At 43.3% G+C, this 26,558-nt stretch overlaps 1 long non-coding RNA gene across 2 annotated transcripts in view; it reads right to left on the reverse strand.

Moving 5' to 3' along the window:
• The window catches only part of LOC309858701, a 38,252-nt gene extending 27,725 nt beyond the window's left edge, over positions 1 to 10,527 (reverse strand). For both annotated transcript variants that reach the window (XR_014308313.1, XR_014308314.1), the window contains exons 1-2: positions 10,440 to 10,527; positions 10,034 to 10,121 (exon numbers count right to left, since the gene is read on the reverse strand). This is a non-coding gene — a long non-coding RNA (uncharacterized lncRNA). The remainder of the gene's footprint in view (positions 1 to 10,033; positions 10,122 to 10,439) is intronic.
• Between the last annotated feature and the right edge of the window lie 16,031 nt (positions 10,528 to 26,558).

Below are 26,558 nucleotides of genomic sequence, written 5' to 3' on the forward strand. Positions count from 1 at the left end.
TTTCATTTGAGATTATTGTGTGCTTATTTATTTATTTTGCAAATAAACTATGGAAACCTCTAATGTGTAGTATTATTTGGTAACAAGATTTGATTTAGAATTCACAATGAACATAATAGTTTATCAAAGGAAATGTCACATTGGAATCTTTTGTGCTGTGTGTGTGAAATGTTCAAAGTAATTACAAATGTGACGAAATCTAAATTGTACATTTAGGAGGGAAATGGTGCTAAAAATACTTGCTTGATGTTCAGATAATACTAGCAGCCTATAAATCTTTGTGTTTTGTTCTCTGTGTTGTAAATAATATTAGAAGTATCCCATAGTCATGGATTATTTATAAAACAGGTAAAAAAAATCTGATTACTTAAAAAAAATAAAGTTATACTTTTTAGCTTTGTTCATCTTCTGACAAATATCATTTATGTTTCATGGCAACATAATCAAGCATATGATTACATTTCAATATGGTGATGTCAATCACGAATTTCAGATGGATGAGAGTAGGAGAACTTTTATTTTAGTGGTGACCAAACATGAGGGAAGGGAGGCCCATCAGTCACTCTTTAGAAAGACACTTTTAGAGAGAGATGGGGTTAACACTGGGGGTTATAAAAGAAGAAAAGTTATATTCCTTTTCCTTTCTCTCTTTCCCTGCATTCCTACTTTGCCCTTGAGAACTGGACAATCCAATTTGAACAATGGGAAGTTCCTGTCCCCGCCTTCCAATCCCTGTGCGAGAGGAGGGGAATCTTTTCTTCTTTAGATCTTAGGTTCCAAAGTGACAGTGTTGAAGTCAAAATACGATAGAGCTGTTACCTGGTAGCACTTTCCACAAGGACCTGTTGTTATTTTGACCTTGAGGGTCCTTGGCATTCAAGGCCTCTAAAGCAGCACTTCTCAAACTTGAATGTGCAGGACTCACACCTTGTTGATTGCAGGCTCTGATTCAGAAGGACTATGGTGGGACCTGGAGGTTTGGCATTTCTAATAAGCTTCCGGGTGATGTAGATGCCCACTGATCTTCAGACCACACTGAGGGGTGAGGATCCAAAGAACATGGAGTCTTAAATGATGCAGCATGTTGGAAGTGATCTCCTAAGACTTGGTCAGTTCTATGCCTAATCAGCCCACTTGCTCACAGAATGCCTGGCACAGCAAGACACTTACTATGACTGAAAACCTTCCTCCCCCTCATTACAGAAGAGGCACAGAGAAGTTACGTTTCTTGCCCAGGGTCACAGAGTTAATAACAGAGGCAGGACTTTGGGGACCCAGCCTGCCGGAATCTATACTACATGATTTTAATCACTAGGCTATATACTTCCTGTGAAAATATGTTTCCAGTTCTTTGCCTCCTCAGGACCTTGGCATATGCTAGTCCCTCTGCCAAGATTGCCCTTCCCCACACTTTGCCTGACTATTCCCCCTTCAGATTTCAGCTGAAATATCACTCCACAGAGAGACTTTCTCTGGTTCTCACTGCACTTCAAAAACGAGATATGATCTGCTTTTCTCTCACGGCACCTCATCGCTTTCCCTGGTCGGTCTGATTACTACTTTCAATTATTTGATTATTAGTATTAATTTGCTTTCCTATCTATTTCCTTCACAAAACTGCAGGCTTTATGAGGCCAAGGACAGTGGCTGTTTATTTCCTCCGCCCTTAGCACTATGTCTGGAACAAAACAAGGGCACGATTATTACTTGACTGACTGATGGAGTGAATGAATGAATGAACAAACAAATGAATGAATGAATTTACATTCTGCAAATAACTACTAAGCCACTAGAGGGCAACTATACTCATCACACTGACTTCTGCATGCAAGTGTACCACACGTGGCCAACATTCCTCGGTCAGGAATTTTAGATATTATGATATCTCACATGGACCATTGCCCATATACTAGGTGGAAGAAGAAACTCACCTAAACTACATTAAAGAATGAAAATATGGATTCCAAAAGTATACCCATTTCTAACTTCCTGATTCAGTCCACACACACATACACACACACACACACACGTACACAAAACTAAACAAACAAACAAAAAAACTAGTCTGGGATGATTTTGGGGTTTCCAAAGCACATCTCTACTTTTATTCCTCTTTGCTCAAGTTCAGTGTCAGACTGAACAACATCCTCTTCTTCCATGATGTTTAGGGAGCCTGGGGAAACCTAGAGCCTGAAAGAGGGACTCACATGGCTTTTAATGGAGGCTTGGTCCACGGATGTGGCTCAAAGGTGAGTTACCAGGGCATTGAACTTGTTAGAATCATTGTCACAGATTGAGTTCCCCCAGAAGCGGACCCCGCTGCAAAGTTTCTGGGCAAATTGTCTATTGGGAAATGAGACCGGGCTGGGAAGGTAGCTCTCAAGTGTGTGTTATCTGTGTGGTGACCATGGGAGGTGCCTAGAGCTTAATCTCATCAGGAGATTCTGGGAAGCACTAGGGACCTTCCTCAGTTACCCGGCTGAGGGATGAGGAGCTCAGACATCCACACGCAACTCCATTCAGGGGGCAGCTACGCAGGCGCTTCCAGACTGCCTGAAGAGAGCAAGATGCCTTTCCTTCACGACTTCAGAGAAAGCCCCAGAACAGAGGTACAGAGGGTGGCAGACTACAAGGATGCAAAGTCAGGCACTGCTTTCCACTGCCATGGCCATGCTGATTCCCACCGTCTTTGCTTCCTAGTTGACAGAAAGAATCCTGGAGCCACGGGTTTGACTCAGAATTTCTTGTCTTTAGCACCCCAAATCCCTAAGTACTTCTGATGCCCCCCCAACGACCAAGACAAAGAGAACCTTGTTGCCTAGAGCTAACAATATCTCAGCCTCCACATTTATGTGATCACTTGCCATCATGAAAGAAGCCTGCTTTGTCAGTGCTGCTGTCCCTTTTTCCCAGAGTTTTAAAATGACTTTGCTCCTAAGTACAGGTATGGTCCCGGGTTTTCGTCTACCATCTTGTGTGATCTTGGACTTGGGTGTGAGATTTTCTGGCCCTTCGTTGCCCTGTCCACGGAAGGAAAGTGAGGATACTCTCACCATGTCTGTTTCACAAGGATGTTATGAGAAGAGACGAGATAGTATCTGAAAACTACTTTTAGCTCTGAAGAAAAGTGCTCTTATGAGCTATATAAATATAAGTTATTACACAGTATTATTTTAACCTGGCCCAAGTTTAGATTAGTTGTATGAATCATTCATCAACCTTTACTTTGTATAATTAAAAACGTGTGGTTCTTGGAATCTTTGTTTGGGAGGCAAGTTAATGTGGCAGGACTAGGACTGGCAAGCTCTTAGAAGTCAAAGATTCCTGGTCTAAAAAGACAAGACGCTTTGATTGATGGGGGAATTCTATTATCAGTTCTCATTTGGAGGTATTCTCAGTCAACTTTTTTAGGAGTCTATGATTCATGTTTTTCCTTATTAGCCTTTTTTATATTCCCATCACTCACATGGTCTTTCAGAAAGTATTCAAGAATTTCCTCCAGTTTTTCATTTGTCCTTAAATACATCTCTGCTGCTAAGGACTTCCCTGTGCATGAATATATCAATGTTGATTGGTTCTGGGAAGCTAAGTATGTCAGTCACTCCTTTGGGAGACACAGTAGGCCTCCCCATTTGGGTTTCTCTGACTTAAAATGTACCCTCCTTAGTATGTATTTTATTGACCACAGCGGTACATGAATGAAAGCATCAATGTGACTGTTGATCCTATGAGCCTGTGTGTTCTTGATAGCAGTACCCTCATCTTTGTGTCTCCTCCAAAACGCCCACCAAAGCACCTGGCATTCAATGAGCACTCAATGATTATTAATTGAATGAGTGAATGCTGATAAAGAGAGCAAAACAAAAAAAGAAAGAAAGAAAAACACAATGAACCACTGAGCCCAGGGATATCATTAGCCATGGTCTCCCCATGTGTTAGTTATTAGCTATTAGTAGTGTGGGTGGTCTGGGATAGATGGACTAATTCTTCTGCTGGCCACAGTGGTGTCAAACAGTATATTAACCATTGAGAACAAGGGTGTTGACTGGATTTCTGCTGTGCACTAAATTTCCCCTAGTGACTCCGATGAATTAGACACATGACCCAGGGGCCCAACCTGTTCCTGGCTTGTAACTTACAAAGGGGAAGGATCTTGTGGAATAAAAGGAGATCAGGTAATGTCTGTAGGGTGCGTCCACCCCAGTGTGAAAACACCAGAAGCAGATTGTTGACAAAAATCCCATCCAAGGGCGCCTGGGTGGCTCAGTGGGTTAAGCCGCTGCCTTCGGCTCAGGTCATGATCTCAGGGTCCTGGGATCGAGTCCCGCATCGGGCTCTCTGCTCAGCGGGGAGCCTGCTTCCTCCTCTCTCTCTGCCTACTTGTGATCTCTGTCTGTCAAATAAACAAATAAAATCTTTAAAAAAAAAAAAATCCCATCCAAGTGCCACCAGTGACCTGGTTATGGAGTAATGGGTGGGGGAGAGCTGTAACTGGCATATTTTAAGGAGCTTAGAGGGAGTTGTGTGCCTACAATTCTGCCACTTCCTTCCCTTTAAAGCTTCATCATGATTTCTCTGCAATGGTCATGTGCATGCTCTTTGTAAGTATGATTAAGGAGATATTGACGATGTATACTTGGACTCTATGACAAATAAACCAGAGTGAATCAATGAACCAAGAATCTGTGATAATCTCCATTACAGATGAATCAATATCTGTAATAATCTCTAACTTTATTTTTGTCCATTGATTATGTAGATTTTATCCACCTTTTAAACAACTGTATTTCCTTTAATTTTTTATTTTAACCTTTTTTCCTTTGTTTCAGCATGGGAAACATAGAGTCCACTTCCTAGATCTAAACTTAAACCAACTTGCACTATTTCTTTTTCTTTTATTCTAAGATTCGGGGCTTTTTGATTCCCTTTCAAATTGTGAAGTGGCTCGACGTTTAAAAGAAACCAACAAACTTTAAAAGGTCCTTTAAACTTCTAGGACATCAGTTCACTTTTTCAGGAGAACATTTTGAAGAGATGAGGTAAATGAAGGAGAAACATTCAGATTAAATTTCCTTTGAAATCCATGGGTTTTAAAATTAAGGGAAAGTGATTGGCAAAACATGTTTTGGTTTTTGCCGAAACTGAAATGTTTGAAAAATAGTTCAAGATGTTCTTCCACATCCCAACCACATCCATCTGGGGCCATCCATTTCTAGTTTAAATCTATTTTTACACATCCACTATGCAAAGAACACAGGGCCTCAATGCAGCAAGAGGGCCGCCATATTTTTTCTAAGGGAGAAGAGCACGTGGAAATCTAGAGTGGTTATGGTCCTGTATCCTAGAGCAAGCTCACAACATTCTTTTCAGAAGAAGAAGGTTTTAGGCTAGATGGTGATGAAAAGGCAATTGTTCCCATTTGAATTTGAATCAGGTCAGGACATATAAACGGAATGTGAGGTTAGATCCTTTGTTTATCTATCTGCCTATCTATTTCATTCAACAAGAATTTATTGAGTTTATTGACATATGCCAGGGATTATGTGATTATAAAGGCAAGTGAAAGACTGTTCCTGGTCTTGGAGAACTGATCATCTTCAGCGAAGACAGGCATATCCTTAGAGTGCAATATGTGGGAGGTGCTATATTTGGTGTGGAGCTGGGGCACAGGAGAAGGAGTGGTCAGCCCTACCTGGGGTGACAAAGGAGAAAATTCATGGAGAAGCCCCAAAAAGTGAGAAATAATAAAGGTCAGAACTGAAGTGGTTGAAAAATTATGAAGCCTAAAGGAGGAGTATGTTGGAGCATTCATTGAGTATTAATTTGAACAGGGGAAATTGAGAACCATTCTGATGCTCATGGGGTAGAGGATTTAGAGGAGAGGACGTGTTCCTTTCCTTCCTTTTCAAAACCTGGTCACAGGTTCTCAGTCTGTTTTGGCAGCCTCCTGGGTGATGCTATAATTTCAGAGACATGGGCTGAGGCTGAGCTCTGCTTAGTTACATGTAAGACCTCTCTTCTCTGGGTTTTGGCTAAACTAGCTGATCTGTAAGGACCATCAAAGAATAACTACAGAGTCCGTGTTCTGAAAGTGACATAAATTGGAGATTTTTCCCCATTGTTTTTTGTTCCAATTATTAGAGTTGGGGACACTTGGCACAGATAGTCTATACTTCTCTAGTTTTGTGCTGTGGGATTTCAATGCCTATGGGTTCTTATTTGTCTCTGTACTAAATGAAGAACCATGATGACTTTTCCTAGTTCAGAGAACAGCCAGGGCCTTGGAGACACATTTGCTTCACCATTTGACAAATTCGCTTGGATGACACTTGACTTTCACTATGGCTGTTTGGTTACGGTTTTCCTTGGAAAGTATTATGAATGGCAGTTTCCTCATACTGCACCAAAATTGGTAGCTAATTTGTCGCTGTGCATTCATGTAATCACAGGACTGAAAAGCAAGCTGTCCTTTGCATACATGAACATGGTGGTATTAGTAATTGGGTTGTCACATGTGGCATAATATGTGGTTTGGAAGCCATTACAGGATTAGAGGTAATTTGGAGATTATCATCTCCATGACATCACCTGTGGAGGTTGAGACCACTAGCAGCTCCATGCTTTCTGTGATTCAGAAGCTATGGTTTGAGATATATGTAGGGCAGGTTTTCTGCTTTATTGACCATTATATTATATACACACATCTATGAGTATCATGAATATATATGAGAGGGAGAGAAGATCTGGGTGACTCTACACCAAATTATTGCTTGAAATTTTTCTGATGAGCACTGTTAATCCTGCAGCCAGAAAATAAAAACAATGAAGAGTACACACATGTAGCCTGATCTAATTCAAAGCCTAGTCCTTCCCTTCTACTAGTTCCAATTCTAAACATCAGAGAGGAATTATCATCATTGCTCATGCAGTTTCATCTGAAATGCCATGTGGAACATCAGCTCCAATAATAGGCTTTTAAGATTCTCAGCCTCTTTCTGATTTTCTAATGAGAAGGGACGGAGTTTATAAAGCTTAGGGCTCCATCTCTTCTTCAGTCTCTCCATTGACTCCCTCCCCTCCTCACAGTTTTGTTCCTTCCCTTCTTTTCCTCCCTTGTGCCACATTCCTGGACTCAGTCAATAGACTGGGATGAGCTGGAAGAAGATGACTCACCATGAATTCGGTGGCACACATAGAAAGGGTAAGCAGTGACCACTTGGGGGTAGGGTGACCTGGGTTTTATTTCCTGCTCCAGACTTCTTAGATCTGTGGCTTTGGACATGCCACTTAATTTATCTTAGCCACAGATGACAATGGAGAATGGGAAGAATAATGTCCCTTCTACCCAGGATCTTTTTCTGACCCTAAATACCTAGATTGTCCTTGCTCATACCTCTCGCAGCACTTGTCCCACATTTATTGAGATGCCAATCTATCCCTGTGTCTCAACCATCCAGCAGCGAGCTCTGAGTGCAGGGGCTAAATGGTTAACATAGTAGACACCCAAGAGCAGACATTAAATGAATTAAAAGCAGCACAGGGTTTTGTGAGGGTGAACAAGGTGGCACACCTTTTGTGTAAGGAAACATCCGTGTTTCCTCCTAGGCATCACAATGGAAGTCAGTGTCCTTTATGAATCATTATGTTTGCTCCAGGGGCTTCAGCAAAGATGCAGAGAAGTTCTGTGTAAAAGCCAAGATTACTCAAGACACTGCATAGTCATTCTTAGAGACACATCAGGAGAACTCGTGTTGATGAAATAATATGCTGTCATTCTTCAAGTGTCAAGGAAATTTGTCCATCTTGTCAGGCCACAACACATACCTTGAGCTACCCAGGCTAGCAAAAATCTCTGTATCATGACGGCCAAGCCCCCAAGTATCCTACAGACGCATCTAAGTGGGGATGCCAAGCTCAAGGTTGTCACTTGTAAATGCTCTGAAATGAAAACAAGTAAGTGCGGGTACATTTACATAAAGGACAACTATACCCCAGTGACACTGAGTGATATACAACTATGCACAACATTTGGTTAAATCTCACAAACATAGAGTAAAAGATGCCAGATCCCCAAAGGTAATATATGATTCCACTTATATAAAGAAGATGAAACTAACCCATGTTGTTTGTAGTCAAAATCATGACTACCCTTGGAGGGTGGGTAGTGATGGGATGAGAGCATGAGGGGAATTTCTGGGAGGTTGGTTATCTTGTTTCTTGTTCTTGATGCTGATTACATTATTTACTTGTATTTTTTTGTATTTTATAATATATAGTATAATTCAGTGGAAAGCTAAAATATAAAGAGTCATGAAGGAAGACCAAAGCAGCATCCAGGAATTTGTAGCAAGTAGGCATCATAGTTTCTAGAAATACCAATGATGTACTTTGAATAGAAAAGGATGGGACCACCATAGCATCAATGAGTCAGGGAGCCTTGTGAGTCTGGGTGTTTTTGTTTCCATCTATGGCCATTCAAACCTATCTGTAATATATTTATTAAAGCACTATTATTTATTGTTTACTATAGCTATTATTCTTCTCATTGTACAGATGGAAAAACTGAGGTTTAATGGTTAAGTAACAGACAAGGATTCTTTTTGTGCCAAAGGGAGACAAGCTCCAACTTACTAGCAAAACCTCTTGACCACAAGACCTCAGAGAGAAGTAGCCATAGGGTGTGTCTAGGCAGAGGGCCAAAGGCAATTTGGGAAAATTTCCCATATCTCAAGTATGGTACAGAAGCAATAAAGAGTTCAGGCCTTCAGGAGTCACCGAGGGAGGATGACTCCTCCCTCAGGAGTTGTAACCTTTGTGGGCTGATGGCAGGTAGACCAGATGCTCTTCATCTCCCCATATAACTGCATATGATCCTGAAACTGTACCTTAACCCCAGGGTGGGAGGGGGAAGGTCAATTAAGGGTATGCTATAGTCAGAATTACACTGAAAATAGAAACCATTAGATACATTTCTAAATATATAAAATATAGTCAATATAGCAATTATATGTCTTTGCTTACTTGAATTTATGGACTGAGATATATACCTGTTACTTATATCGGCATTTAGGAACTGAAGCCATCTCCTCATAGGACTCAGAGCTCTGCATCATTGGTGGGCAAATGCAAACCCCTGGATTTAGAGTGCGTGTGTGTGTGTGTGTGTGTGTGTGTATGCACACATGGGCTTAGAGCAGGGTCTTGTCCGGGTAGAAGCAATGGGGATTTTCATGTGTTTTTACTTTATGACCATGTATTTCATAGTCCCCCAAAGTCTGCTTTCAGATGTTGTTAGCATTATCAGTTCTTGAATTTTCTTAAGAACCACATTTCATGTGGTTCCCAAAATGTTAGAACTTCTTTTACCCTGAGACCCAGCAGAAGACTTTCATAGGGTTTGCATTAAATGACCACAATGAAATGTGCATCATGCTACGTTTGTGAATCCCCACTGTACCAGTGGCCTCCTCTCATGCTGTCTGTTGGCGAGGCCCAAGAATCACTCAAGTATGTCTCTAATTTGCGCTGCTCTTGGGAGAAGTATCAATAGTAAGATATCACTTTCATAAATGATATCATATCCTGATTGAACATTGCCAGGGAGTCTTAGGCCACTTGGTGGTTTCATTTGCCTTAGATCCAATTACAGCTGTAAAAGTGGTTTGCATTAGAAGTTCTGACTCTAGGATTTGATCATTATAAGCAGGATAAACCACTAAAAGAATGTGAATTGCCTTCACTAAAGGGATGTAATAGCCCAGAGAATATCTTTCATATTTCAAATTAGGAAAACCCAACCTTGGCTTCTTCCCTGTGGCTGCCATTATTGCTGGTCAAGGCGGTACAAAGCTCTGCATTCAGTGGGCCTATCTGGACCCTCCAGCCAGCAGAGCTTTCATTCGAGGATAACCAAAATGACCTTCCCACACGGACACCTTGCAGCCCAGACCCTGGGAACTGTGGTTCAGGATGCTGTTTCAAAGGAAGTGGTCCTGTGCTGATTTCAAGAGACTTTGAAAGGATTCCTACCCACCTTCCCGTCCAACTGAACTCCTCGTGAAGTTCGTAATATTTCTGCCAAAGTCTGTACAACTGTGAGGCCTCTGTGTCCGAGGGGGTTCCTATACAACACACAAATGTGGGATATTGAAGAAATGAATCTCCCTAGAAGCTCTGAAGGCTCATTATCCTAGCCAGTGACCATAAAAGGGCCCTCCTCACTTCACAGTCTGCAGACAGATGTGGCCTTCGAGCCACGTATCTCCCCATTCAGAACAGGTGCCAACAACACCTGCCCATTTGCTGTTCCCGGACTTGGAATCTTTGACTGAGGAAGGATTTAGACCACTCAGAAGGGAGGCTGGGAACCCCCACTTTCCCTGTAAGCCCCTGTAAGCCCCAACTAGCTCAGCTCTCTGTTCAGCCTGATTACTGCTCACCCAGTCCCCCTTCCATCACCGTTGTGAAGACATGGAGGAGACGAGCACGAAGAGAAAGTAGAGCAGGAAGACGGGTCCTCCATCTTCCTCACCCCCCACCACACCGCAGGCGCGCTGTCATGCGCAGCAAGGGCTATCCCAGGCACGGGACCCTGGACCTGGGCCTCTCAGACGTGTCTTTAGTAGGGAAAGCTATGTTTATTTTCTTTTTAGAAAACAAATGTACCTGTATAACCAATTCTTGCTAGGAATTACTTTGGGGCCTAGAATTGTTTTGAAGAGAAGTCAGTATACAGACCAGTAAAATGGTTTGCAGAAACTGACAGTAGTGCCTTATCTTTTTGAAAGAGATTTTAGGAGACATACTTGCTGCATATTTTGGCATTTTATGAAAAGAACAACAGGTCTCATTTAGTTGATTTTCCACAGCACTGCAAATGGCCTTTTCTCCCCCTCCCTTTTTCCTTCCCGCCTTCTTTCCCTCTGCTCTGCCTTCTTTTCAACTCTTCCCTATAATTCTCCTTCCCTCCCTCTTTTTTTTTAAAGAAAAAAATTACATTCTATCATTCCAACAAATTACATTTCTTCCAAGTAATAACATTTTTAAAAATCCAGAGTGGATGGGCAAATGAAAAGTCTTATTTTCATTGTGTATTTGAGAACTTGGATGTCTTTACAAGGGTTATTAGACTAAAACAATTAACTTGCCAGTTACTTTTTTAAAAGCTGCAACCTGCCAGTTGTTAGAAAATGACCCATTTCAGCGTGTGTGTGTGTACGTGTGTGTGTGTGTGTGTGTGTGTGAGAGAGAGAGAGAGAGATTTCCAAATTGCTAGTAGAATAGTTTATTTTTTTTTTATTCTAGAGTTTAATCCACTGATTCTTACATGAAATAGTGTCAAGATTCAGAAGCCCACCCATTTAGGGCTTCAACCCTAACTGAAGACATGGCATCAAACAAATTGTTGAAGGTGCACCTCTCAGTCTACTTCCAGAACGATAAGCAACTCTCCCTGCTCGATGAGCCCTGGGGATTCTGATCCTGATAGCAGCACGCGGGACCCACTCCTGCCATCCAGGATGACAATGCCAGAGCTCACAAGAAAGCTGAGCTGTCTCTTGCATTTACCAGCTGTAATACTGAGCGCATTATACAGACAAATCAGGCCCCCAAAGTAATGTGTTTTCACCTCACAGCAACCAGCGTTTGAGTTCAGGGAGAGGAAATGTGTATTAAGAGAGCAGGTTAAAAATCGACATTATCCCAGACTTTCATGAAATCCAAATTATGGCCATGATGCTAAGTTATTATAATGTATTTATTACCAGGATTGCTTTCATATTTAACCAATTTGGCCCATCTCGAGACCTGTTTTAAAATGCACCACCTTGACCACCTTGCCCATTTTCATATGAAAAACAGGAAAGCAAAAACTAATTTACTCAGAGAGACACAGAGCCTGTTTGCCCGTTTATCTCTTACAGACCACCCCTCAGTCCAATGTTGACAGTACATGATATTCCATTAATCTGCCTAATGAAAATTTAACCAGTGTTATAAACAAATAATTGGCTATTATCCTCTCAAAGATCCCGAATAAATTACTTCTGCTTATTTTCCCCCCTCTCTCAGAGCTCGCAAGCTACCCCTTTCTGATGGATGTCACAGGGAGAGGGAAGGGAGAATGAGCACATTCCCACTCCGACTTCCTCGGTGGGGAATGCTGTCATTGTCGTGGGCCCACTCTACTTCTGGAGCCTGGGGATGGACCTTAATGAGGAATGGGGGAGGGGTGGCAAGAGAGACCCACCCATGGGTCACCAACTTGGCCCACCTTTAGGGACCACCGTCTATGTCTCTCACTAGCTATCTCTACACTCCCCCCTCCCTTTTATCTGCCACTATCTTTCATTCTGCCACCCACTACTTCTCCCTCTTCCCTGTTCTCTCTGAATTCCTAGAAGATTCTTAATTTCCCATTCTTAATCCAGCCACATGCCCAATACCCCATTCACATAGTCTTCTCACTGCTTTGCTGTCATAATCGAAGTTTCCAAAACACAGGGCCTTCTTTAAAATGGAGCACCCGGTGCCAAGATGGTTGGCACGCACAATATTGAATAATTCAACTCAACTATTTGGATAAGGTACAGACCATGTTCGTAGCATTATGTTGAATCAGACAAATGGATGGAATCTATTTTGAGCCTTGATTGCCAAAAATCAGTCCCACTCCCACCGTTGCATGTCGAAGCCAGAATGGGTTGGCTCAGTGGCGGGATGTTCCTAGAGGAAATCTGAGGTAGTACTCAGGATAACGCGTTGCCTTTCTTGATGTAACCATCTATCTTCTCTACTAGATAGAACTTTTTATTTTTTTGAGACCAGGATTGTGTCTTGTTCATCTACTCATCACTGTGTGATACAGCAAAGCACTAAGTGAATGAATGAATGTGCATGTGATGGGCTCGTTCAAGGACAAGTCCTCTTAGGTGCAAAGGCAATGGAAGGATGATGAGATAGGAATACTTCATTTTGTATAATGGGCTTCCTTTCCAAAGCCCTTAGATTTTTTAAGATCTTCAGAGAGCCCCACAATTTATGCTGCAACCTGCAAAAGTCCAGGGAAACACCATTTACATTCTGTCTTAAATGTTTAGTAGAAATGCCCGCCGTGTTCATCATGAAAACAGTACAGATGAGCAGAGAAAGGTAACTAAAGCTGTGACTCTCAAACTTTAAAATGGAGAAATCATCTAAGAGGCTTATTAAATGCAAATCCCCAGGCCCACGCTCAGAGTGTGGGTCAGTGGACTTAGGAATCTGTTCCAGGATCAAGTGACCCCAGACATTCTGATGTAGGTGGCAGACAATTTACCAAGAAACGCTGTTCTATAATGTGATCATAACCCTCATTTTGGAATCACCTAGAACTCTCATTTGACTGGGACCTCCAAGTGATAATAGCAAGAGGTTACCATCTTCAGAGAAGTAACCTCGGTCCAGTCCTCGTCTGGATCAGGAGGAGGGGAAGGCCAGAGCTGTGGTGACCCACGCTTGCTCCCCCAGTGGCCTCTTCAGTCACTGCTCCTCCAATAGGAGTCTTCACGGCCGGTGTCATTGGCTTCCTCCAAGGGCCCTTCCAGCCTGTAGTTGGATGCTTGAGTCTGGAGCTTCAGAGCAAGACGAGGGCGAGAAATCCAGAATTAGAATTCAAGCAACAGTCTAAAATTAGCTGCTATCTTTTCCAGTGTAGAAGTTTCCAATAGAGAGTTGCTCACATACAAGGCTGATAGGGTATCTTTCTCAGCAAAAAGGTAATCTCAGTAACCAATGTAGGTGTTGGTGCTTCTCCCCCATGGGATCTCATTTGATCTTTGCAATAACCCTATGATGAGACTGTGCAGAACTCCATGTTTCCTGTCCAAGCAGGTGTGAGAGCTGAGGCCCAGAGCAGCTGGGTAAGAAGCTAAATCAGAGATCTTAGGTAAGAGAGCTGTGAGAGAGTCTGATGACTATTACAGTCCTATTAAGTAGGACTACAGGGTATCACTGGGGACAAAGAGACACTGGGGCTTTCTTCCCAAACATTTGGCCCAGTGTGGGTGGACATCACTGGGCTGCCAAATTGGACTTAATCCATCTACGCTAGTGAGGACTCACCTGGGATAGGACGTCAGTGTCACATCCCAGTACTAAGGTCCCATCTCCACTAGGGCAAAACTTACAAAGCACAGTGGTTGGGACACCATATGTAAAAAATATGGCTGGTTTACTGAGAGCTGCTCTTACAGTAATTACTTGTCTGACCCCAAAAATGGGTTTTGGGGGTCACCGGCCCAGTGAGGCACAAAATTACAAAGCAGGTGTGATCTTCTAGGACAGAAGGCCTTTGGTGCCCTCAGACCCCACAGCTGGGATTAGGGTTCTAGCAAGGCCACATGGAGCTCTGCTCTAACGACCAGCCAGGGTGCTGTGGGCACGACGCCTGCTCAAATGGGAGGGAAAATTTGAGAGAGACATTGGAGGGTGGTTTAGAAACCTCTGAAGGTGTTATATGGTTTGGAGAGCAGCTGATGAATGTAATTGGATCTATCCAGGCTCCATAGGAAAGATCTGGATTTCACTAGAAAACAGACAGTTTTCTCTATGGACCCAAAAAAGCAGTAAAAGAAACAGAGTCATTGATCTCTGAGAATCAGTTTAAACATTTTTAAATAAAATATAGCTTTATTTAGAAAAGAAAAAAGAAAGTAACTCTCTCCCAAGAAGTAAGCATTATACAGTTCCTGTGGGTACGAGCAAGGGGAGAAGAGGTAACTCAGGGCGCATCTGCTGCCCTTTGGAAAGAAGCCTGTGGGATCGAGGATCCAGCTTCAGAGGTAGATGCGGCAGCCACTGGCCGAAAACGTCGTGATTGCTGTGGTGACCAACACTGAGCTGGACGGAGCACAACAGGGTGGGGGTGAGGAATTCAGCTCTCTCGCTGGCCGGATCAGAACTGGGGGGGGGGGGCACCCTGCCCACTAGCAGCAGATTTTTCTGAATAACTGGTCAGCCCCGCTGGTTCATGGAGGCCTCTGGATGTGTGGCCAGTCATTTGGGGACCACGTCTTAGGTCTGGGACACATCTGCAATTGCCTTGTGGGAACCCCCCTGGGAGCGTCACCCCAGCCGCTCAATTCAGGCTGTGATTTGCATACTGGTAAGGGATGATCCTTGGGATCATTTTCCTTCTTGGACTCCAGGGCTCCAAGGACCAGAAAACTGTAAGCATCACCAGTCAGAGAAAGAGAGATCGAGAGAGAGAGAGAAGGATAGGTCAGAAGCAAAGGTCTATGTAGCCTTGGGAAAATATTCTTCCAACATTCGGATGGCATGATAAATCCCGGTAATAGAGCCAAGGGTTTTTGTGCATTTCCTGGATGCCAGGCACCCTTCTCAGTCCTCCCAAGGGCATTAACTCATTTCATCTTTACAGCAACTTTGAGGTGGCACTGTTACCATCCCCACTTTACAGATGAGGAAGTCGAGGCACAGATGAAGTGACTTGTCTAAACTACACAGACTTCGCAGTGGCTGGGGCGGAACACAAGCAATCAGACTCTAGTGCCCACGTGCTTAGCCCTGCGCTAATCTGGGTTTTTGATCACTTTACACATCATCTTCCATGAGTCTGTTCTACGGCTTCCCTGGGAGAACCGAGCCTTCAGAAATGCCAGAGATGTAGGTTTTTTCCCCTTTCCCGCAACAAAATGCCAAGTATGCATCAGGGGCGCTCAGTGATTGCCCAGAAACCACATGGCCTATCATATGTCACCCCTCATAATTTATTTTTATGAGAGTAGTAAGTGGTATCAGCATTTTATAAGTACGTATTTATATTTGTTAATTTAATTTATGCAAATGCCTCATTTATGTAAATCATACACAGATTCACCATCAGGATATCTTTAGCAAAATAGCATGATCAAGATATTTAGGGATCTGACATATATAATCAGAGAATGCAAATTATTTTTAGTGCACGTTCTTTTTGCCATTAAGTTCATAAAATGTCAACAGTCTGGTTTTACTAAAGCTTGCTTCGAAGTGTTTTGGTTGCATCAGGCTTTCCTTCGCTCTTGTCCCACTTCCCTGCTTCGGAGATGGCCAGCTCAGGCCAGGGTACCGCCGGGAGGGACGAAATCCCAGCAGCAGGCACATTTGAGGCTCTGCTTTTTTGTTGCCTTCTGAGGGATGAGGTTACAGTGTGTAAACACAATACTGTATTTCATAGCTATCCCAGGGCTTTGGGCTTGATCCCGCCATGATAGTGGTATTCTCATTACCGATTCATGATGCTGCCAGGCAGTCGCCGTGAATAATAAGCTTCTCCCTAAATCTGGACCATCCGTTTGGAGTTTCTGGCATGTTGCTTCAATGGGAGGTGAGATTTCTATCTCATTCCAGGGAAGAAACTCTGTTTATAACTTTAGATCCAGTTCTGGGACTCTAGAAATGCATTTCACACAGTGGGCCTTAAGGATATAATGTGGTGGGACACCTGGGGGGATCAGTCACTGGAGCGTTTGCCTTTGGCTCCGGTCATGATCCTGGGATCCCGGGATCGAGTCCCACATCGGGCTCTCCGCTCAGCAGAGAGCCTACTTCTCCCTCTCCCTCCGCCTGCTGCTCTGCCTGCTTGTGCTCTCTCTCTCTCTGTTAAACAAATAAGTAAAATCCTTTGAAAAAGTTCTATATTTTAAAAAAGCATATAAGGTGGTAAAGGGTTTTAAGGATTGATGTCTGTGCCCATGCTCATAAGGTAAAGAAATGTGGTCTTCCGGTGATCACACCTCAGGACCTAGAACATTCAGCTGTGTAGGCACGCCAGTCATGGAGCCCGGAAGAGCCAACCCTCTTTTTATAATGAAAGCTGACAGTGTCGTCTTCATGCAAAGTGAGAACGGATCATCGTGACCAGCTGTCTTCTCCCACATTCCACCCCTGTTGCTCAGAAGAGCCATTGGCCATCACAAACAGGTAACTAAATCCCTGTTTCTACCTGTGCTGGAGCCTGCCAAATGGTGTTGTCCATGTGGGAAGCACAACAGGACCTCTGGACATGTGGTCTGTGACCTTCCTTTTGCAGCTCGTACTTGAGAGCCCCATTGGTTCTCTGTCCATGGAATCTTCATGTGTACGATACATGGCTGTGGGTCACCCCCGTGCCCGGGCTTAGATGTTAGTGTCAGGGATTCTGGAAGATTACTCTGATTTTGAGGTGCCCCTGGGACTCAGAAAACTTCTTCTTGTAGACCACGTGGCCTGTATTTTAGTCAGTCCTTTCCTGACAGAGGCTCCAACTTTGGAAACAGTCTGTCCAGTAGGTGTTGTGTAAAGTTACAAAAACAATCCCAAGTTAGATTTTTATCTCTCTTAAAGCAAGCATTTAATAGACTTTGAAAAAAGTGTCTCTTCACCATCATTTCAGCTGTTCACCGAATAATTTCCCACCCACCCTGGAGTTCCTGCTCTGCGGTGGAGGGTGGACAGCTCAAGGCACATTTCCTGGTTCTTCACAGAAAACAACACAAATACAAAAAACAATACAAATTCAAAAGAATTTACACTTTTCCCAAAGGAGAAAACACCTACAGTTAGCTCAGATCCTAAGAGAATCTCAAAATGGCCCCATTCATCACCAGTGGCTCCTAGGCCTATGGGTCAGGGTTGCAGCGAGGGACGGTTCTTCCCACCAAGAAGCCAGAAAGCAGGCGCCCAGCACATGCATCACTTAATGGTGATAAAAGGAAAGTTCTGGATCACACCATCATGGCCTGAGGATCATACAGCAGTCCTCCTTAACCCTGGTTTCGCTTTCCACAGCTTTACCCCCAGCCACCCGCTCTCAGGAAGCAGATGACCTGCTTTTTGAGACAGTCAGGGCAGCCTGGCTAGTCCCAGCACCTACCCCTCATCCCCCATTCCATGGGCGGTTCAGCAGCTCCCAGCATCGCCGGAAGAAGAGACTGAGGATAGGACAATGCATACCTTGAGAGAGGGAGAGAGACCACATGCACCTAACTTTTATTATGTTATTATGCCTACTGTTACCATTGTTCTCTTTTATTATTAGTTGTTGTTGTCTCTTACTGTGCCCGATTTATCAATAAACCTTTATCACCGGCATGTGCATTTTGGGGATGAACGTAGCGTATAGAAGTCTGGGTAGTGCTTGCCATTTCAGGCAACTCTGGGGCTCTTGGAAGGTGTCCCTGCAGATAAGGAGGGCTACCGTCTACAAACCCACTGCGGAGCCTTTGAGAACTTGCACTCTCCGTCGGAGAAAAAGGGCCTTGAATCTCAGCCCTCCCTTCCTTTTGTGATTTTGCTTCTACTACCATTCCTGCTGCCTAGAATTCCCTTCTCCACTCTTACCGGCTTCGCTGGCACTTATCACTGACCTCTGCCAAATGCTACCCTTATGGAGACCACGCCTCCCTCCTTCCCTCCCCAACCCCCCCTCCCCTCCCTTCTTCCTCGCTCGCTCTGTCCCTTCTTCCTTTTCGCCCTTCCTCCTTCCCTCCCTCCCCTGGGCTCCCTGTAGGAAGCAGACAGTGAGCAGAACTCTCGGGGCACAGCCCTGGCCACACTGTTTTATAACTGTCTGTCTGATGCTTGGCACTTCGGAGACATCTAACAAGCATTTACTGAATAAAGGATTCATGTTTCTTCGTCTCCCCACACTCGGACTGGGCTGGACTTTCCTCAACAACATAGATGGGCGTTGCCAACTCTGTGTGCCTAGAACCCCACAAGTGTTTGGGGCAGAAAACACGTTTCTGAGTAACAGAGTGGGTTCTCTTAAGAAAGCAGCCGGAATCCCGGAGAATGTTCATCTACAGTATATTTTGGATAAAAAGGTTTATTTTTAAGGAAGGGAGGTGGGAAACACAGCAATTTTTTCTCCTGAGAAAACTGGGACCCTGGACTTCAGCGGAACAGTACAGAGCAGGTGGACTTTGGGAGAAGAGCAACTCTGCCAGGACCGGTCCCTCACTCTAGCGGTGACCGTGGGTCATCAATAAATTCATGCAGCATTTACTTTCAGCCTTATTATAACCTCCTTTGGGCCCTCCTCTTCAACAAAGGTCAAGAAATTAGGGAACTAATGGTATTCTGGAAAGCCCATTCTCTTCCCTAGGACCTGTCTTTAAAGCTTGGGTGGTGAGTACGGTCTCCTCTGCCTTCGGCCTCTGGCTGCTACCCTCGCCATGATTATTTTAGGGCTCCTTACAAATAAGCGAATGCCATGATCCAGGTCCAGGCCGTTATTGTATACATAAGTGATTAAATATGACCAGAATATTTTTAATTCCAAGGAGACCTATTCCCCAAATCAAAAAAAAAGGGGGGGGGCTAATTTAGAATTTCCCCATTTGCTCTTCACAGTAGTTCATTTGCGAACGAGGAACCTGAAGTTTCCCTGTCTCGGCCTGCAGTGAGCTGCGCTCAGGTGATGGGCAGCTGTCTCGCTCCTTCCCTTTCCCTACAGGCTTTTTTTTTTTTTTTTTTTAAATTCAGAGAGCTTGCATCCTTTTTCTGCTAACCTTGTAACTGCAAGCTAAAGAGATAATTGGAAGTTTTTAATATATTACCAATGTGAAGTAATAAGAAAAGGCAATTTGACGTTAGTAAATGCCTGGGTTTTGTCTGAGTTATGAAACACTGGGCAGGGATTCTAGAACACCCTGGCAGCTTACCTGGAGCTGCGTTAACCCCGGGAAAGGGCAATGCAAGTTCTAGTCCAAGCACAGGTTTGCTCTTGACTTAATTCCCAAGGCCTACCTGCCTTGGACTTGACTAAGACTTGATGCAGAAGTGGGTGGCATCTAGCTAGGAGTTAGCTGTTCAAAAGGAAGGAAGAAACAAAGGAGCGAAGGAAGGAAGGAAGGAAAGAGAGGAGGAGGAGGTGTGCTATTTCCTTTACATTTAGACTTTTTTACAGAGGCGACATTAAGCTAGTCACCAGCCAAGTAACAGGCCACAGGCTGACCCCAAAGCCTGCAGTCCCTGTGGCTGGTCTCAGTGCATTACCCTTGTATAGCTAGATGGTTGCGAAATTTTGAAGGTTTTTTTTGTCCAAATTCATATCAACCCTGACAGGAAAGGGGACCCAGTACATTTCCCAGGAAGACGCTTCCAGTGGATTCTGCTGAAATTATAATTGCTCTGATTCTAACAAGCTTCCTCTCTTAGAAAAGTCACAGAAGGGATGGCTGATCTGATCTAAGGACCCTTGTGCAGGGGCTGGAGTCTTGGAATGACCACTCTCTTTAAGTCAGTGTTTCACTGTCCCGATGAGACCAGGGACTCACTTCTGGATTCATGCAACTGCGCATGGATCCGTTCAGCTAGTCACTGAGTACCTGCTGTGGGCAAGGCACGTTGGGGGGAAAGTGACCTTGAAATATTTCCCACCTTTTGCGGGGGTCGCCAGCTGCTGTACACAAATTTGTTTGTTTGCTTGAACTGCAAAGTATTTAAACACACACACACACATACACAACTTAAATATTTAAAAATCAGATTTTATTTTAAACTCAAGATTTCCAACCTCTTGGCAGGGGGAACCTAAGACCTCAGAAGCTCTAATGACATTGAGCCCACACTTAGCCCACCCATCGGCCACTGGGGCAGCCCTAGAATGAGATACCATGACCTCACCCCTCCCAACTGCGGCCCAGCCAAGTTCCCTCAATTATGTCACAGAAATGCGTGGGGCAGTGTTGGGGAGGGAAGACACCGGGGTGGAGGGCTGACTCTCCTCACTGGGTCCCCTTGGACAAGTTACTGACTCTCCCTGTGTCTCAGTTTCTTCATCTAAAAACAAGGCTAATCTAGTCCTCGTCATCCACATTGCTATCAGACTCTTGTAAGATTAAAGAGAGGTGGTAAGAATAAAGCAGTTAGAGCAAATCCTGGCACATAATAAATGCTCAATAAACATGCCTGCATCGAGGAAGACAGAACAGAAGGACAACTTGGACTTTGTCCTCAAGCAGCCATAAAATGTCAAGCAAGCATTTAGAAACCATCTTTGCTGGCTTTCGTTTAGAGACTGGCCCTGTACTCTTTCTCATTCTATTCTCCACGTACCAAGCACAAGCAGCATTTGTATACAGCCGGCGCTCAGGCAGAAGTGGATTCTCTTTTCTTGACAGGACTGCCGATGGGTGCCTGAGTAGCCACGTTCCATCCAGGATAAAAGGAACGTGAGGTCCCCGTGAGCAGCCCGCTCCCCTAGAGCCAGACACCATCGGCAAAATGAGTTAAGGGGGGAAAAAAAACCTCCAGGAAAAGGCGCCCTGAATGAACAGTGTTGCACATCGACTAATCTGTGATTCATACATATTCAGAAGGAAAGTGAGTGAAAAACCAGCGTTTCAGACAGCTTTACATTTTCAAATTAAGTTAATAAAATAAGATTTCCAATGTAATGACAAATTAATTCTTCTTTTCATAAGTTTATTAAAATAAGCGTCTCCTATCTTCTAACTAGCGCTGACATATGCTTACATAGATACATCCCACCCAGTAACCTAATCTCCCAGCAATCTTGAAGCAATTAACTCCTTCTAATCTTGAGCTAACAAAGCCCACCATGCCACAGGCCCCTGAGAACGCCCCTCCAGCTCCGCTCCGGGCATGGGGCAGGGTGCACTGAAGTGGTCCAGAGTGGCGAACCTCGGAAACAACCAGATGAGTCATCACAGATCACAAGATCTTCATTAACTCCTTATTTCTCTGCTAATTAACACAAAAAGAGGGAGCTGAACGCCTGACAGGCAATGACTGACCCACTGCTTGGTGGTTAATGGAATGCAAATGACATCTAATGAGGGTCTCTCCGTGTAGTGTGGGCAGCTGTGGATTTTAAAGTGTTGGAGCCCCATGAAAAGAACTTGCCTAATAATTTAAACTGCAGCTGAGTTTGTAATATAAAGTCTGTGCATTTATGTAAGTCCTACACATGGCAGAATTAACTTAAGCTGTTAACTACAAGGGTTAGTTGAAAATACCGTAATTTAGAGGGGAAAAATATAGCTCCAGGCCCTTCCAAATGAAGCACAGTATTTGTTGATTACATTAAGTTACGTGACGCATTTTGGATTTTGTTTTCCTGTGACAGTGGAAAGCGTATGATCAAAATATTCCTTTTTTTGTGCTTGATCCTGACCGTGGCCTTTGCAGTGTAGTATAGTTTCAAAGTGTTGGCTGCAGAAACCAAATGTTCAGCATCTAAGATTGAGCTTGGAATACAAGTAGAAAACGAGCCCAAAAATGATTTGTGTGCTGCCAATAAAACATTGATTCAATTAAGGGGGTTTCAGTAGTGAGGTCAATAATGTAGCTCAAAGGAGGAATTTTATTGTCTATTATATATCTATTAGTGATAATTAAGTGACAGACTTATAAACAAGAGCATAAATTCTAAGAAGGTTTTTATTAAGATGCAGCTTAAGCTAGGCGGAGAGGGCTCTCCTCTGTTAAAATTCCAAGGTCTCTTCTCAACTCAGATCTTTAAAAATCTTCCTTTTTCTACTTAATTGAATTCGCAACTCACGCACTGAAGAGACCTCGCAAGGCTAGTGTCAGTCCACACTCAAGTCTAGCCTACAAACACAAAGTACAGAACGGTTATTGTGATATTCAAAAGAACTCTCTCTCTAGTAAACGGATTATCCAGGGCCACCCCACTCATGCATTTTTTTTTTCTCAGAACTAGAACCTATTGGTGCACTTGAGTAGTTGAATTTATATATTCTATGAACTTTCAAGTTTAATGGCAAGCAGGGATTCACTTTCTAATAGGGAGAACCAGAGGGAGAGAAGAAATCATGGTAGTCAAAAATATTAACTGTTGCTTGACATTTGTAAGGAGTTTCTGGAAAGGTGATTTCTCCAAAATTGAAAACTTCTAACCCCCTTTGTGTCTCAGAATCAGTTAAAGAGATCCTTTATTCTCCTTTTATATGTGGTTTCTATTGAACCCAGTCTTGAAAGGGGTGAATGTCTGTATCCTTCTTCCCAATCTTTAGTTGTGCCTGAAGGCCTTTACGGCAGCGGCTCCTTCCTCCTGGAACCCTCTCTTCTGGATCTTCTTATGACTCCTGATTCCCACTCAAGCAGGTCTCCGCTTAAACGTCACCCTCACAGGTCGCATGGTGACCTGAAGAAGTGTCTTCCTGCCGCCCCCTGCCCCATCACTCCCGCAGCACCATCAGCCAGCATTGGTTCATTACCTGCCTCCTTCTCTTTTCTATCTGTTTTTCTTTTCTGGTCTCCCACTGGACTTTAAGCTCCTAGAGAGCAGGGACCTTGCCTGTTGCTGTGTTTCCAGAAGATGGAATGGTGCCAATCATAGTAGGTGCTCAAGTGCATGTCTACAGAATGAAAGTGGGAACAGAGGAACATCAGATGTGTCCTCCAGAACACAAGAATTTCCTCTATGACCCTGCTTCTCTGTATTCTCTGCCCTGTTGTCCTCTCCCCTTTTCCTCCCTTAGGGAAGCCCTACTAATGGTTCAAGACTCAGCATAAGGTGCTCTCTTTTTCATAGCCTTCCGCAGTCTCCAAAAGTTAGAATTCAAATCTCCATCCTCCCTGGGTTGGGACCTCTAGTTCACTGACTTGTGTCTTTCTGTGTCTTTGGCTGCCCTGAGAGCTCGTGAAGGTTGGAAATCTAAACTAATTCTACGTTGAACCTCTCACGCCAAGCACAGTGCTAGGAACTATGAAGGTCTTCAAAAAGAAATGGACTGAACAATGAAAGTATCCTTCTATTTTAGGAGAAGGCCTTATCTTTCCTCTGGAAACTCTAGTCTAGGTAATCATAACAGAGAACCCTTTTGGAGATGTAGCCACTCAGAGGTCATGGCATAATACATCGTTAATCCCTGCAACACTCTTCCAGGCATCCCCATTTTACAGATAAGGAAACTGAGGCTCCAGGAGATTAAGAAACATACCCACAGGAGACAGGGAATATGGAACAACGGTGGGATTAAAATCCATTTTGAAATGAAGCCAAACAGGAGATTCCTTTTGTCAAACCTAAGTATGTTTTGTTGAGCTTTAACACTAAATCACTCTTTTGTTGGCTTCTTGAGGGAAATTCCTTGAGGGTATTTTCTGTATTGATTCTGCACTGGTTCTGCAATGCAACAGAGACCATGTTTTACTGCTATGAGTGGGCAGAGTTGGTGAAATAAAGTCATTTGTGTGAGTATTATATTCAAATATTATTTACACAAACTTATACACACCCCAATTCATTATAAATGGGCTAGTAGGACAGAAAAAAAATATAGGAGAGGAATAGAGAGAAAAATAAAAGAGAAAAGAGAAAAGGTACAATTGACATTGTACCTAGTTGTACAATGTCAATAATTACATGAGATCTTTGGACGTCTTTGAAACTCGATTGAATTCTATGGCTTTGGGGAAGTCTGCCTCATTGTCCCCATCTATAATGAGGACTTCCTGATGCCTACCCCACACAGCTCCACAAGAATCAAGAAGTGGGGAGGGGGGTGAGTAGAAAATGATTTAGAAAAGAACATTTTAAGTGGGGATCTGTAGTACCATTATGGTTACCTAGGTAGACCTTTCGAAAGTTTTCAAAAGGTCTTTGACACTGTTTTTAAGCAGCTAAGTAGCAGAATTCCCCATGCAAAACCCATTTCTACTGCACATCACTAGCAATCTCACATCCTAGGGAAGGTAGCTTAGAGTCCAGAGAAAGAAGCCAGCTCAGATGACAGTCCAAATCTGGCAGGTAAGCCAGGATGAAGCATGATGGAGACAGGTGTGGTTAGTAAAACTGTAGAAGACTTTGAGCTCTTTGCAGAGGATAACCATAAACATGGTGGCCTTGAAGGCTTGGGAAACCACATTTAAAAAATATATATTTATTTACTTGGGTAGGGAGGGGCAGAAGGAGAGGGAATGACAGACTATCTCTAAAAGACTCCCAATACAGGGCTCCATCTCAGGACCCTGACATCATGACCTGAACCAAAATCAAGAGTCAGATGCTTACCTGACTGAGCCACCCGGGCACCCTGGGAAACCACATTTGAGTCCATTTGAATGGAGCAGGTTTTTTGTGTGTTTTTATTTTGTTTTGTTTTAAGATTTTATTTATTTATTTGACAGAGATAGATCACAAGTAGGCAGAGAGGCAGGCAGAGGAAGAGTGAGAGAGGGAAGCAGACTCCCTGCTGAGCAGAGAGCCCGATGTGGGGCTCGATCCTAGGACCCTGAGATCATGACCCGAGCCAAAGGCAGTGGCTTAACCCACTGATCCACCCAGGTGCCCCTGAATGGAGCAGTTTTAAGGATCAGAGAAGCTCACCATGCCCATAGAGACTTGTGTCAGTCATTCACTGACTCTTTTAATGGCAAACTGGTTAAAGGCACTAACGAGGACCAACTTACTCTAGAAGAGAGATATTCATGGATCTCCACCAGGGTTGCTATTGTTGCTGTGACCCCAAGAACTTCCAAAGTGAATGGATCACCAAATAATACACACCAAATATGGAAATGTGAATTATATGGCCCTGAAGCACACAGTGCTTGAGGGAAAAGGAACTAAATATGTAAGGACTGATCTCTAGCAAATAAAAATTCTGACAATTGCTTTTTCAACCATGGGCTGCCAAGAGACTTGTGAAAATGGCAGAGACTCAATATGAATCTTTTCCCCTTTTTATTGAAATGAAAACATGCTTGTATATTATATATACTTACGATGTCACTAATTTTGGAGGTAATCTTTTAGGTTAAGTATGTTCCCACATTAAACTGATAATTATCTTTCCTTCTCTTCTTCTATCCCCCAGACACTCAACACTCTGGATTTTCACTTCATGTTTTATTTATGGGACAGAATTAATATGCAGATTCACAAAAACTTAAAAACTCATAATTATTCATAAAGGGCTTTAAGGTTATTTAGTACATTTTTATGAAACTTAGAGTGTGTGAGAACATACACTCAAAAGTTGTTGGAAGTCGACTGAGGTTAAGTCCTAGTATGAAGTATAATCTGAAAGTGATCAAAATCTTTGAATGAAAGTATTTGTCATTATTCATAATCTATATATAACTGAAGTAATGGACATCAATACTCTTGTAAATATATTCAAGACTGGCCTGGCAAGAGAGAAGATTTGCATATTTCAGGCAAACAATCAATGCTGGAAGAAAGGTCTAGTTAGGAATCTTTGATCACCAAGCAAATGTAAGAGAGGACAAAGATTTTTCTTATTTGGGGATCATTTGTATGGTTCTATATGCATTTACAAATATGCTCAAGCCTAGGAAAAATTAACACCAATTGGAAATGGATATGTTTGATTTCTTCTGGAGTAAGCAGAAAGAATGGAATGGTCACCACTGATGAAGGAGATCGCTACCGGCTTATGGAAGTGGCTGAAGAGCAAAGGGCAACTGTGAACAGCTGTGAAAACGAGGTCTCTGTAAGCCTTCCTTACCTGGTGGTGATTTAGGCTCTCCCAACAGCCCCAAATTAAGAACATTTTGATAGGAAAGTCACCTTGCTG

This window comes from Mustela nivalis, assembly GCF_964662115.1.
Source record: "Mustela nivalis genome assembly, chromosome: 2".
In the NCBI taxonomy this organism is placed as follows: Eukaryota; Metazoa; Chordata; class Mammalia; order Carnivora; family Mustelidae; genus Mustela; species Mustela nivalis.